The sequence below is a fragment of the Geotrypetes seraphini genome, chromosome 2, assembly GCF_902459505.1.
Source record: "Geotrypetes seraphini chromosome 2, aGeoSer1.1, whole genome shotgun sequence".
In the NCBI taxonomy this organism is placed as follows: domain Eukaryota; kingdom Metazoa; phylum Chordata; class Amphibia; order Gymnophiona; family Dermophiidae; genus Geotrypetes; species Geotrypetes seraphini.
Genome location: NC_047085.1, coordinates 153,359,623 through 153,374,739, shown reverse-complemented (window position 1 = coordinate 153,374,739; position 15,117 = coordinate 153,359,623). Strand labels below are relative to the sequence as shown.

At 44.3% G+C, this 15,117-nt stretch overlaps 1 protein-coding gene across 1 annotated transcript in view; it reads left to right on the top strand.

Moving 5' to 3' along the window:
- MTCL1 (microtubule crosslinking factor 1) overlaps positions 1-15,117 on the top strand; it is a 398,239-nt gene that overhangs the window by 1,902 nt on the left and 381,220 nt on the right.

The following is a 15,117-nucleotide window of genomic DNA, read 5'->3' as shown; positions in this document are numbered from 1 at the left end:
CGGTGCCACCAGGAGCTCGCTCTTCGGTGCTGCATACTTGTAACCAAGAAGAGGCTAGTGATGCCCGATCCAGCAGCAGCTGCAGCCATGTCCCGCAAGAACCCCCGCAAAGGAATGAGGATATGGCGCAGTGTGCCTTTCTTCCAAAGTGGCAAATAAATCGCTCTTGTAGTACCTAGGCAAGCCTAGCGTTGTACATGCTGCCGTTTATTTGTTATTATTATTTTTTTTTATAACGTAATCGGAAAGCATGCATTATGCAACCGCCCCTTTTCTGGGGTTTTTTTTTTTTTAATGCAGGATCATTCTAAGGCAGCAAATTCATTATAGGGTTAGTAGCTTAAAGCAAGCGTGCTCAAAGATTAGATTCAACAACATGCCCTGATATGACAGGTCAGTAGTGATAAGAAATAAATATGCCTTAATCTAAACATACAGTAAAAATTAAACTGATTGGGCAGCGTCCATACAGTTGAATTAGTTTTGTATATGTGAGCATGGACGGTTATCCTCTTCTTTATCCTGATTTAACCTGTACAAGGAGGTAAAAAACCAAAAACCAAACCCCTGAATGAAGTGCTTGCTAGTGCTTAGAATCCGAGGAACTGCTTAGATTCAATGAAGATATCTTAAAACTGTACAACCGAATATAAAATTTGCAAGCTCTCACCAGGTCAGCCATTGTCCAGCTTAAGAAATGTATCAAAAATAGAATTTTAATGCCATTGTTTAGCTGATAATGTGATAACCACCAGAGTGCTTAGTCTTTAAAGGCACGAAAACACCTCTCTGCTGTGTGCTGCAGCATGACGCTTTCCATTGCCAAGCCCTTCTCATTGACGTGCTTTTTGTTTTTCCAGGGTAGAAAAAGGAAAATGATTTGTATTTTTATTTGTCATTTTTATGATGTTGTTTCTGCTCTTCAGCATAGCCCGTTTCCTGCCAGTGCCTGAAGCAAACTGTCAAACAGGGCCAGCCCAAGGGTATTTGAGACCCCCCAGCCACATGCCACCCATCCTGAGGTGGCACACAAAAGTCCTCCCTGGCTCAAGGCCATACCCCTTAGTTCAACATTCCCCCTTCCCCTTTTCTATCCCTTCCAGGTGACCAGCGTGTCACTGCAGCCATTCTTGGCTGCACCTACAATGAAGGTTAGAAACATAGAAAGATGACGGCAGAAAAGGGCTATAGCCCATCAAGTCTGCCCACTCTACTGACCCATCCCAATAAGTCAAGATGCTAGTGACTCGTCCTACGTAGGGATCCCACATAACTGTCCCACTTACTCTTAAAGTCAAGGACGCTGGTGGCCTTGACCACCTGCACCGGAAGCTTATTCCATTGATCTACCACCCTTTCCGTGAAAAAATATTTCCTGGTGTCACTACTAAATTTCAGAGCAGGGCTACAGCAAGGTATGTGTGAGAAGTATAGTCACACAGGGCGCAAGAGAGACAGGGGCATGTAGACTACTTTGGCATAGGCAGCCCAAAAAACCCAAACAGGATGGTTAACAAGACTAAGAATGTTATAATGCTCCTGTATGGCTCCATGGTGCAACCTCATCTGGAGGATTGCGCGTAATTCTGGTCTCCTTATCTCAAGAAAGATATGGTGGCACTAGAAAAGGTTCAAAGAAGAGCGACCAAGATGATAAAAGGGATGGAACTCCTCTCGTATGAGGAAAGACTAAAACGGTTAGGGCTCTTCAGCTTGGAAAAGAGACGGCTGAGGGGAGATATGATTGAAGTCTACAAGATCCCGAGTGGAGCAGAACGGGTACAAGTGGATCGATTTTTCACTCCGTCAAAAATTACAAAGACTAGGGGACACTCGATGAAGTTAGGGGGAAATACTTTTAAAACCAAGCTGTGGAACGTGTTGCCAGAAGTTGTGGTAAGAGCAGATAGCGTAGCTGGTTTTAAGAAGGGTTTGGACAATTTCCTAGAGGAAGAGTCCATAGTGTGTTATTGAGAGAGACGGGGGGGGGGGGGGGGGGGAGCCATTGCTTGCTTGCTCTGGATCGGTAGGATGGAATATTGCTCTTCCTTGGGTTGTGGCCAGGTATTAGTGACCTGGATTGGCCACCGTGAGAACGGGCTACTGAGCTTGATGGACCATTGGTCTGACCCAGTAAGGCTATTCTTATATTTCTGCCCCTTCTTCCAGTTACGCAGTGCAGACTCCACTTGTCCCTTTCCTGCCTCCTGGGGTCCTTCTCTCTTCTAGACTTCCATATGTGGATGGGGACCATATTCAGTGGGTGTGGTGGTGCTCTGGAGTATTTTATGCATTATATTTGATATACTGCTTGTACATGAGTATTAAGCGGTTTACAAAAGTAAATACATTAGGTACTTTGGATTCACTCCCTGAACTGAACGGGCTCACAATCTAAACTAAAGCGCCTAAAAGCAAAAGAACATCATTCATATATTCAAAGACAAAAATTGAAAGAAGATGAGAAGGAGCCCCAGAGAGATGTAGAGAATCAGGGAAAGTTACATTGTTACATTGTAGAGAAAAGAATAGTAAATCTAACGAGATAAATATAAATTACTATATCGGGCAGGAGAAGAGAAATAGAAAAAAATAAAATAAGACACACCCAGCAAAATAAAAACGAAATGAGGTATGAATCGTCGGAGAGTGCCCTACTCGGGCACATTCCAGACATTGAGTTCTGCCCCCATTGACGTGCACTTCCTCTTCCTGTTGCTGTGTAGTCAGGACCCAGCAGTGCCTGGCCGTGCTCGAGTGGGATGCGTTGTGGAGCGTTGCTGGGCATGGTCTTTTCCCTGCAGGTGGGGGTTTGGAGAGAGGTGGATTCTTGGGGGTGGGGTGGGTGGGAGGGGACCGGTGGAGATGCTGCATTGTGTGTTTGGGTGAGGCAGGGGGGAAGCAGTCTGCGGGGGACACCATAGTGTCTGATTGCACAGGGCGAGGTTATGGCTTGCAAAGGCCCTGATTCAGGTCTGTGTTGAAATGCTGACACATTCCACTGTTCTTCCTGTGAGGGGAGGAAGGACATGGCAGTGCCCTACTGCACTTAAAAGCACTGTGCCACTCTGAGATCAGCTTCAAAGTGTTGCTTTCCTGCTATGTGGGTACTTTGTTGCTACCCCTAAAACTCTGCCACCTAGGTGGATATCAGGCCTGGTCAGAAATGGCAAATGGAATGGAAGGGTAGACTAGAGCAGTTTGTTGAGAACACAGACATTCAGGGTCCTTGCAACTTTTCTGTAGGTCACTTAAAGCTCAATTTCGTCAGATTTAAACTTAGGTTATTCCCCTGTCTTTTGTAGGGCTTGCAATCTATTGGTATCCTACCTGAAAAAGCCTAAACTAAACCCAAAACGACGACGACGACAACAAAAAAAAAAAATCAGTAAAATCCATGCTTGCAGTTTCATAGGCGGAAGCTATTCAGTCCTCTTTCATAACAGAGAAAAGGATTGAAATGCAATGCAAATAAGTGGCGGGAACCTCATAGAGTAGTAGTCCTGACTTCTTTGAGAGCAGCTTGGTGGTTAGAGCACTGAGCTGAGAACCTGGGAAGTCGGTACTCAAATGCTGTGTTTTCCACACTGGCTGATCTTGGGCAAGTGATTCACTCGCCACTGTTCAGAACTAGGTCTGGATTTACCAAACTCCACAGCAACATCAGCATGTGCAAACTCAAATTAAAATGTTTAATTTTTTGCATACCTCATTTCCCCACCCCCCTCCTTTACAAGGCCACGTTAGCATTTTTGGCGCCGGCCGCCGCAGTAACAGCTCCGACACTCATATGAGCATCTGAGCTGTTACTGCAGCGGCCAGTGCTAAAAACGCTAGCGTGGCTTTATAAAGGAAGGGGTTTATGCAATGGGACTTACTGGTATTTACTACTAATACATGATAGCAATTAGAGAATGACACAGTAACAAAATTCATCACCGTTCCCGTCCCCGCGGATAACCGCAGGAAACCATCTTCATGTCATTCTTTAAGGAGAGAGGGAAGAATCGGAGTATGAATGGCCACAACCACTGACCCACAAGCTTTGCTTTGAAGAATGCAGGTGTAGAAGGACTGAGGTTGAAACAGACACTACAGAATGACAGTCTGGTATCCAGAGCAGATATTGTGATGTCATAATGCCTCATTCCACCAGTGCCTAAGAGCCAATCACATCAGTGATATCACAATGGCTTCATTATCCTTGGCTCACATAAGAATCAGAGTATGAATGGCCACAACCACTGACCCGCAAGCTTTGCTTTGAAGAATGCTGGTGTAGAAGGACTGAGGTTGAAATAGACACTAGAAAATGACATGGGATTATTTCCTGCGGTTATCCGCGGGGACGGGAATAGTGATGTTGGCACACCTGAGTACATCTAGCTATCTGGAAAAGCAAATACAGTAAAAGCTTGGATTGCGCGTACCTTAGTGTGCAAGTGTTTTGCAAGACGAGCAAACTGTTTTATTAAATTTTAACTTGATAAACGAACGATGTCTTGCAATACGAGCACGTATACGTGCGGCATGTCATCACAACTGAGCCGATGGTTCTCCTCTCTCTGACGCGGGAATGTAGTGACTGTTTTAAATGTAGTACAGTACAATATTTTCTATTAATGGGTTTTTTGGGTGGTGGAACAAATCGTCTGAGTTTCCATTATTTCTTATGGGGAAATTTGCTTTGATATACAAGTGCTTTGGATTTAAAGCATGTTTCCGGAACGAATTATGCTCGCAAACCAAGGTTTTGCTGTAATTAAATCAAAATCCACATGTCCATTAAAACCTGCACCTAAGCTATTCTTATTCTTTCTTCTCCCATTAATAATTAGTTGTCATTTAAATTCTGAAGCAACCCCCCCGGCACTAAAATTAGTGCTCTAATACGTCATGAAATTATTTAGAGGTCTATTTACTAATGGCCGGATTCTGTATACGGCGCCGCATAAAAAGTGGCTGCCGATTGCGTGTCAATCACGTGACGGCGCCGTATACAGAATCTTTGTCTCTGGGCAAGATAGACGCTGGAAATATAGGCCAGGATTTTCCGGGCTTACATTTCCAGCGCCCATCTTTGCCATGAATCGCACCTTTCTGGTGCCCGATGCCACTTCCGGTGTTAGCCACATCCATAGTGGCATTAAGTGTTGGAAAGCACCTACCCAGGCGCAATTCTGGCACCTTTTATTTAGGCACTGGTAGGGCGCTTGAACATCGTAGTTTTTTTCGCCATTTTTAACGGCACATGTCAATTAACTCAGGCACCGGTAGGACAGCTACCAGTGCCTGAGTAGTGGCGCCAGTTATAGAATTTCCCCGTAAAGGTTTTCTCCATTTTGATTCTATGGGGAAATGTAGGCAAGACCAAGATATGATTGATTAGTTACTATGGGCTCCTTTTATCAAGCCGCTCTAGCGGTTTAACGCGCATAATAGCAGGCGGTAGTTTTAGGCCAGCGCGGGGGTTAATGCGTGATGAAAAGTCACGCGCGTTAACCCCGCTAGCGCAGCTTGATAAAAGGAGCCCTATGTTGCTCTTAATTTTACTGTATCTGTTTCTATGTAGTGATATATCTACACTTTTCCCTCGTTCTTCGTGGGGGATACGGGCAGAGCCAGACCGCGAATGGCGAAAAACCGCGATTATCCAGCTCTGACCCACCCCCATGTCCCTGCCGCCTTCCCGACCTTACCTGGTGGTCTAGAGGGCTTTCGGGGCAGGAGCGATCTTCCTACGCTCCTGCCCCGTGCAGATCGCCATGAGGAAATGGCTGTAGGGAGTTCCCGTCGTAGTCTCGAGAGACTACGGGAACTCACAGCAGCCATTTCCTAATGGCGATCTGCACGGGGCAGGAACGTAGGAATATTGCTCCTGCCCCGAAAGCCCTCTAGACCACCAGGTAAGGTCGGGAAGGCGGCAGGGAGGTAAAAAATATATATTTTTTAAATTTTCCCCCTCCCCAGAAAAAAATCGCGATTATGTGAAATCGCGAGTGCAGAAACCGTGAATGGGGAGGGGGAAGTGTATTAGGCTTCAGAAAAACCAAAGTATTCTAGTGTTTAACAGCGGGATCTGGATAGTCCCTGCTGCCACCCATGCACACACCCTCTCTTTCACCTGAACAAACCACTAATAAAACAACACACAGTATTATGGAACATAGCCGCAGCTCTTTATTAATCCAAAATATCAAATAAATTAACTTTGCATTTATTAACAACATTAACACATTGAACATCAATTGAACCACATCAGCAAGCTCCTCCCAAGCTACCCAGTGTAAGCATCAACATATTGCCCCCGACCCCGCCACAAACAACAAGAGTCTGAGGGGTGGCATGACCTCATGCCCCCTTTAACCAGGTTCACCTGACCCCAAGGCACGGCTCCCAGCCGGCCCTCCGCTCATTGCCGGATGAGCCCCAGCACCCAGTAGCTCGGGAGACCCGCCCTCCCGAGCTACTTTAGCCACCAACACAAAGGCGGGCAGGTGGGGGAAAAACCGCCCTGGAGGACCATAGAAAACCGAATCCTCCGAGACTCGGTTTTATCAACTCCCCCGTGCCGTCAATCATCCCGCTGGCCCAATCCTTTACTCGCCTGTTGGCGCAAACCACTCCTTCCCTATTACCTCCCTAACTCTTCCCTACTACTATCCCTCCCCCACCTTAACTGCCTCACAGGCGATACACGGGCCTCCCAGCCCCTTGTTACAATACGCCCGTCGAGACAAGCTCTCGGGCTACTCTTACCAGCACTTATATTTAATTCTAAAAAAATTCATCAGGAACATTATGATGTACGGGGCAGTGTTTATTTAGACCTTATAGGTCTGGTGCTGGTCATCTATGGACACTTGCCCGGGGCTAAAACAAAAATGAAGAGTTGATTGAGCCCGTACTGAGGTTCCTGTATAGTTTATATTATATTTTTCTTTAGTACGCTGGTGTTGATTCTTAACAGAGAGCTTAAAGCTTTTGCCAATTTTTTCTTTTTTTTGCTTTTGCTTAGTGATATATCTATGACATCTGAGGTCTGTAAATTAGGTATGTAGTTTGATATCTATCTATCATTTTGATAGCAAATTTAAAATGGTGCTTTAGACAGCATTTTATAAGCAGATTGAGAGGAACCGCAGGGGGACCTTTGAGACCAGACATCCATATGGCAGATGAAATTTACTATGGGCAAGTGCAAAGGAATGCCCTGATTCAAACTATAATGCTGGATGGATTCCATATTGGGAGTCACTTCCCAGGGAGACGATCCAGGTGTATTGTAGATAATACAGTGTGTGTTGGTGGCCAAAAAGCAAACAATGTGTTACAAATTGGGAAAGGAATGAGTAGAATGGAAAATATCATCATGTCTCTTCATTATTCCATGATGCGACTATTCTCTGAGTAATCTGTTTAATTCTGGACCGGTAACCAAAATCATAATGAGGTTAGGGCTCAGTAGTGAGATGATGATCTATAAAATCAAGAGTGGTTATGTGTAATGGATTATTAATTTGGGGGTGGGGGAATTAAAATGATTGTTAGGTACATCTATTAGTTAAAAGTGCTATTGTTGTAACATTAAATAGCTGTTGTGCACTATGATTGTTTGAAACTTAATAAAGATAGACAGGTTAAAATGCGGTAAATCACCGGGCCCGGACGGGATCCACCTAAGGGTTCTGAAGGAACTAAGACAAGAAATAGCGGGCACAATCCAGCATGTTTGCAACCTATCCTTGAAAACTGGTGAGGTACCAGAGGACTGGAAATTGGCGAATGTCACACCTATCTTCAAGAAGGGATCGAGGGGTGACCTCGGGAACTACAGGCCGGTGAGCCTGACTTCAATTATAGGGAAGATGGTGGAAGCTAAGATCAAGGACGGCATTTGCGAGCACATCGAGAGGAATGGCCTACTGAGAACAAGCCAGCACGGATTCTGTAAGGGAAGGTCGTGCCTAACGAACCTTCTGTACTTCTTTGAGGGAATAAGCAGTCGGGTGGACAATGGGGAACCCATAGACATCATTTACCTCGATTTTCAAAAGGCTTTCGACAAGGTGCCACATGAAAGGCTGCTTAGGAAGCTGTGGAACCATGGGGTGGGAGGGGATGTGCACAGATGGATCAAGCACTGGTTGTCAGGTAGACTGCAGAGGGTTGGAGTGAAGGGCCAATATTCTGACTGGCGGGGAGTCACGAGCGGTGTGCCGCAGGGATCGGTGCTGGGGCCGTTACTCTTCAATATATTTATCAATGACCTGGAAAAGGAGGCAAAGTGCGAGGTTATAAAATTTGCAGACGATACCAAACTGTGCGGCAGAGTTAGGTCCAGGGAGGAGTGTGAGGACCTGCAAAGGGACCTGGACAAGCTGGAAAACTGGGCAAACAAATGGCAAATGCGCTTTAACGTGGAAAAATGCAAGGTCATGCATATAGGGAAAAAGAACCCGTTGTTCAACTACAAATTGGGGGGGGCATTGTTGGGAGACAGCAGACTTGAGAGAGACTTGGGTGTGCTGGTGGATGCATCACTGAAGCCATCTGCACAGTGCGCAGCAGCCTCGAAAAAAGCCAACAGGATGCTGGGCATCATAAAGAGGGGCATAACAACCAGGACGCGGGAAGTCATCATGCCATTGTATCGAGCGATGGTGCGTCCGCATTTGGAATACTGCGTTCAATATTGGTCGCCGTACCTCAAGAAGGACATGGCGGTACTTGAGAGAGTCCAAAGGAGAGCAACGAAACTGGTAAAAGGGCTGGAACACTGCCCATACGCCGAGAGGTTGGATAGGCTGGGGCTCTTCTCTCTGGAAAAAAGGAGGCTCAGGGGAGCATGAGACCTTCAAGATCATGAGGGGCATAGAGAGGGTGGATAGGGACAGATTCTTCAGACTGAAGGGGACAACAAGTACGAGGAGGCATTCAGAGAAACTGAAGGGAGATAGGTTCAAAACAAATGCAAGGAAGTTTTTTTTCACCCAAAGGGTCGTGGACACTTGGAATGCGCTCCCGGAGGAAGTGATCAGGCAGAGTACGGTACAGGGATTCAAACAGGGATTGGACGGATTCCTGAGGGATAAAGGGATCGTGGGATACTGAGAGAGGTGCTGGGATGTAACACAGGTATAGAAAGCTAACCAGGTAATAAGTATAGAAACCCAACAGGTCGTGCATGTGCAAGACCGGAGGGTTAGGACTACGATGGGAAGATAGGACTTCAATGAGAAACCAAGGTGGCAAGGGAGCCCCTTCTGGTGATTCAGACAGGTCGTGACCTGTTTGGGCCGCCGCGGGAGCGGACTGCCGGGCAGGATGGACCTATGGTCTGACCCGGCGGAGGCACTGCTTATGTTCTTATGTTCTTATTAAAAAAAAAAAGAGTGGCATGAAATGGGTAAATACCTTTCAAAAAGACATACAAAGGCTAAGGATACATGCCATGAAGTGGTGAAGTAATACATTTATAACAACTCAGACTGAATTGTTGTTGGGGTTTTTTTTTCCCCCACTCAAGGCACAATTAAGCTCTGGAATTCATTGCTGGAGGATATACTAAAAGCAGTTAGTGTAACTGGGTTTTAAAATGGTTTAAATTAGTTTCTGGAGGAAAGCTCATAAATAGTTATTAACAAAGTAGTGTTGGAAATTCAGTGCTTTTCCCAGGGGTAAGCAGCCTGGAATTTCTCTGTTTTTTGGGTTCCTGCCAGGGACTTGTGACCTGGATTTGCCACTGTTGGAAACGGGGCACTAGGCACGATGGACCATTGGTCTGACTTAGTATGGCAACTCTTATGCTCTTACATTGTGTAAATTGAAGACCTGTTTGTTTTTTTGGATACTTATGGAATGTTTTGAAGGCACTAGAAACATGCACATATAAATTAACTTATAGCTACCTTAGAGATCCTCTGTGTTTTCTTGAATTCAGATGCGTATGCCTATCCGTGCTATAGAAATGCTAAATACCATGTTTCCCCGAAAATAAGCCCTAGCATAATTTTCAGGGTAGGTCTTAATATAAGCCCTACCCCAAAAAATAAGCCCTAGTCGCTGGCAGTAGCAGTGCATCCCCCACCCCCGTCAATCTTTCCCTCCCATCCGAACCGCGAGACTGAAATAAATACCTTATAACAAAGCAGCAGTGTTGGTAGCAATCTATACAAGCTGCTTTGCGGCCTTCTATTGCCTGGGCATTCCTCTGCCACGTTGCTGATGACAACATCAGTGATGCTGCAGAGGAACGGCCCAGGCCGTGAAGCAGCCTGTCTAGATTGCTGCCGACGCTGCCGGTTTGTTATAAGGTATCTATTTCAGTCTCGCGGTTCAGATGGAAGGAAGAGATAGGATGGTAGGGGGTGTTTGCGCGCGGCGGGGGGGATAGAAAGATGCTACACAGGGGGATGGGAGGAAGGGAAAGATAGAAGCTGCAAGGGATGTGAGGGAGGAATAGAAGCTGCAAGGGTTCTGCTGTACAAGGGATGGGAGGTAGGGGTAGAAAGATACTGCACAAGGGGATAAATGAGAGGAGAGGAAAGATGCACATGTGGAGGAGAGGAAGGAGAGAAGATCATTGTACATGAAAAAAATAAGACATCCTTGGAAATAAGACCTAGTGCCTTTTTTTTGGCCCTAAGACTGTGTCTTATTTTTGGGGAAACACGGTAGTAATAGTGATATCTATTCTTATCTTCATCTTCTCAACTGAGAAGCCATTTCCACCTATCCACCATCCTATAAAGCAGGGGTAGGCAATTCCGGTCCTTGAGAGCCGGAGCCAGGTCAGGTTTTCAGGGTCTCCACCATGAATATGTACAAGATGGATTTGCATGCACTGCCTCCTTGAGATGCAAATCTATCTATCTCTTGCATATTTGTTGTGGATATCCTGAAAACCTGACCTGGCTCCGGGTCTCGAGGACTGGAATTGCCTACCGCTGCTATAAAGAATTTTTCTTTGAGTACTCCCAAAGACTTTCCTTTTGCTATGACCCCTTTTTTCCTTCTGTGCATTTGTACCTAGGAAATACCTAAATTACATTACATTACATCATACCTAAATTACAAAAACCATAAAACAATAACCAGATCCAATCATTTAGATAACACATGGGCTCAGATTCTCTAAACGGCACCATTGTCTGTGGCCGCCTTAAAAGCGACTGCCGATTGCATGTCATTCATGCGAAAGCGCCGTTTAGAGAATCGCACTTTCGGGTAAGGTAGGCACTGGAAACGTAGGCCAGGGTTTTCAAGGCCTACATTTCCAGTGCCCACCTTTGACGTGAATTGCGCCTATGGAAGCGCAATTCACCTAATGCCACTTCCAGAAGTAGCCACGCCTACAGTGTCTTTAAGTGTCATAAAACACCTCCGTAGTGCTGGTTTTTTTAAGGCGCCATAGGGGCCTTGAAAATTCTTTCAAAAAATTATTTTAAACGATGTTTTGTACTTAACTTACGCGCCTAACCACTCCCTTTTACAAAACCACAATAGTGGTTTTTAGCACAGGCCGGCGTGCAGAGTGCTCCGCACTGCTCCTGACGCTCATAGAATTGCTACGATCGTTGGAGGCAGTATGGAACATTCAGCATGCTGGTCTACGCTAAAAACCACTATAGCAGTTTTGTAAAAGGAGGGGGAGGGTGGGTAAGTTAAGGCGCCTTTTATAGAATATGCACCATATTTCCTAAACAACATAGGGCTCCTTTTATCAAGGCGTGCTACGGGGGTTAGCGCGTCAGACATTTCATCAAGCACTAACCCCTGCGTTAAACCGCTACCGCGCCTTTGTAAAAGGACCCCCCATAGTCTTAATACTGGAACAGAAAATGTTATAATTTCATTATTTTAGAAACATGGAATGGTAATATGTTCTGTAACTTAACTGCTTGATAAGGAAAATTGACTGAAAAAACTCTTATTTAATTTTAATAATAATAATAGCAGGATACTGCTAGACTCATCACTTACTCTGATCCTGCAAATTCAAACAACCTTTAAAAATTATCTCTCTCAATCTACGGCGACTACAAAATCTCTCTACATATATTGAAAAGAAAGCCTGACCACAGTGGTCCACGATAACATCACAACTAGACTACTGTAATGCCCTGTAAATTGGTCTAACCACAAAGAGTTCGCATCAGCTGCAACTAATTCTAATGACAGTTTTAACCCATCTCCCAATTCTGAATGCTTCAGGGTGACTGATAGAAGGCCACAAGCAGCGTGACCACATTACACCCTTCCTGCAAAAACTATACTGGCTACCAGTACCTTACAGGGCTAAATGTAAAACTCTTTGTTTGATTTTCAGAGTCCTCAGACAAACTGAGCCAGAATACTTAAAGAATAAGCTAACCCTCATCCTATCTTAGCTTTAGAAAACTAGTTAAAACAAACCTGTTCAACTGATTTGTAACCAAGAACTCTTAATGCCTTATCCCTGTACTCTACTTGCATGTACTCGATGTCTCTACATGGTATCTATTACTCTGACTTATCCCTCCCTACTTATATCCTCCCTCACTACGACCATTGTAATTATTTTCGCTGATTGTCCAGCTCTTCTTGGTGTAAACCGCCTTGAACTACTATGGCTTTGGCGGTATATAAGAATAAAATTATTATTATTCACACACCTTTGAGACCTCTGAGGTCCTCTTAAGGAGCATCGCTATCTGTACTCTCATCAAAAGTTATTATATGAGGCGATACCCGCCAGTGAGCCTTCTTAAGAGCAGCCCCCACACTCTGGAATTTACTCCCAGAGGGGCTACATCTAATTCCAGACCACCTCTACTTCAGGAAGCAGGTGAAAGCCTGGCTCTTCACTCAAGCCTTTAATACATAGAGTGATTGACCATACACTCATTCTGCACCAGGACTAGCTTGCTACACGCACTGTAACTAAATCAGTTCCTTATATCTTGTTTAATTGCAAAATCAACTTGCCTGAGTTTAGCTTCCCATCTATTTATCCCAACGGACCTAATACCACCCACCTTGTTCTCATCTAATAACTGCACTTTGTCTCTCAGCTATGGAATAAGCTGTATTGTAGAAAAGCATTAGCTTTATAATCTATGTTATTTGAATGTTCTGATGTGTACTTATTAGGTGTTTCATAAGTATTTTGCTAACATTGTATTATATCTCTCTTATTTGAATTTCAGTGCTGTTATAAGTATATTTTTGAAACTGTTTCATGGCAGTCCTATTATTACCATATATACTCGAATAAAAGTCTATCTGAATAAAAGTCATGACCCCCATTTCCCCCTCCCCCAAAAGGAGGAAAAATGGTTGACTCGAATATAAGTCGGGCGGCTTAATATTCAAGTGCCCTGCCCTGTCAGGCTCTGCACCCAAAATGGTTGACTCGAATATAAGTCGGGCGGCTTAATATTCAAGTGCCCTGCCCTGTCAGGCTCTGCACCCAGCCCCTTTCCCTCCTTCCCTTGTCAGGCTCTACACCCAGTTTCCTTCCTTCCTTCCTCCCTCCCTCCTTCCCTTCCTTCCCTCCCTCATCAGACTGCACCCAGCCCCTCTCGCTCCCAGGCTCTGCACTCTGTCCCTCCCCTGCCCTGTCCATCTTAGAGGGAGCGAGCTTTCTGCACTCCTGCCCTGCTGATAACCTGGTCAGTTGTTCAGCTGTTTACCGCTGATTCCAGTCCATCAGGTTTCCTGCATATGATACCATTTAGGACCCCTGAGGAAGGAGTGTTTCTTCGAAACATGGACTGTGCTGGGTCCAGGTTCATCAATCCTTTTGGATACAAACTATTTTATGACTATATTTATATTTATCTTTTTATGATTGCTTGTTAAAGACTTGGTATCTTGTACATCACCACTGCAGTTATTGCCTTTGTCTTTCGATTCGATATTTCACTGCAGTTTTGTTGGATTCTTTGTTTGTTGTTGCCTTTCCTCCTGATCTCATCAGCTTTCAAAAGTGCATCATTGCACACCAGACTTAGGGCCCCTTTTACAAAGCCATGGTAGCAATGCTACCACACAGTAAATGCACTAAAGCCCACTCGGTTCCCATGGACTTTGATGCATTTACCTTGGCAGAATTGCTACTACCACTTAGATTAAAAATGTCGAGGGTGGGCATCACTTCTGAAGGAATGATCTACGAGGGGATGCTGAAAAGTTCTCAGCCCACCCAAACAACTTCCTACATTCTGAGCGTTATTTTATCACTGTAGCTGAAAAGAGTGTTATCTTACTTCATTAAATTCTATGTTTTGACATTTTGTCTGATCATTGATTGAACCATATCTACGTCATTCTCTTCTTGGTTGGGCTGAGAACATTTCAGCAACCTCCTTGTAGGTCGGCTTCAAATGTAAGGCCTCTTATTAATACACGTTACTATGATCTGAATGCATAGTTAGTAAGTAGGAGCAACAGAGAATTTATCTATTTTTATATTTTATTGTAAACCCATTTATTTACTGCAATACCTATTAAAAAACCACCCTCTGTGGTTTATAAAATTAAATCCATAAAAACACATACATCATATGGACAACAAAATGCAATACCACAGTAAAATGTCTTTCTCTTATGACAAGAAAAATACGCTTCGGTAGAAAGAAATGGCTTTTTTTTTTTTTTTTTTACCATTTTCCTGAAACGTTTTATATTCTTGCTGTGTACCACCTTGGGTGAATTTTTTCAAAAAGGTAGTATATAAATCCTAATAAATAAATGTTTGACTCCATTTGAACTTGTAAGGCTAACTCATTCCATACAACTAGAACAGCGAAGAGAAATGACATGGAATGATTCTTTGATGATCTAGTAAGTCACGCAGTCTGGGGTTCTAATAAAGTTGGAAACTTTGAGTGTGAAAATACCATTATAGAAAATTTTCTAAATATATTGGGGCATAGAGATCATCCCATAAAACTTTGAAGACCACAGCAAATATTAAACTTAAATGCTGTATTATTTACAACACATCTAAGGAGGATAAAACAAGCATGGTGTACTTCAAGTCTGTTAACATCCTCGCAGCTACACTTTCAATTCATTCTAGAACAGGGGTAGGGAACTCTGGTCCTCGAGAGCTGTATTCCAGTCGGGTTT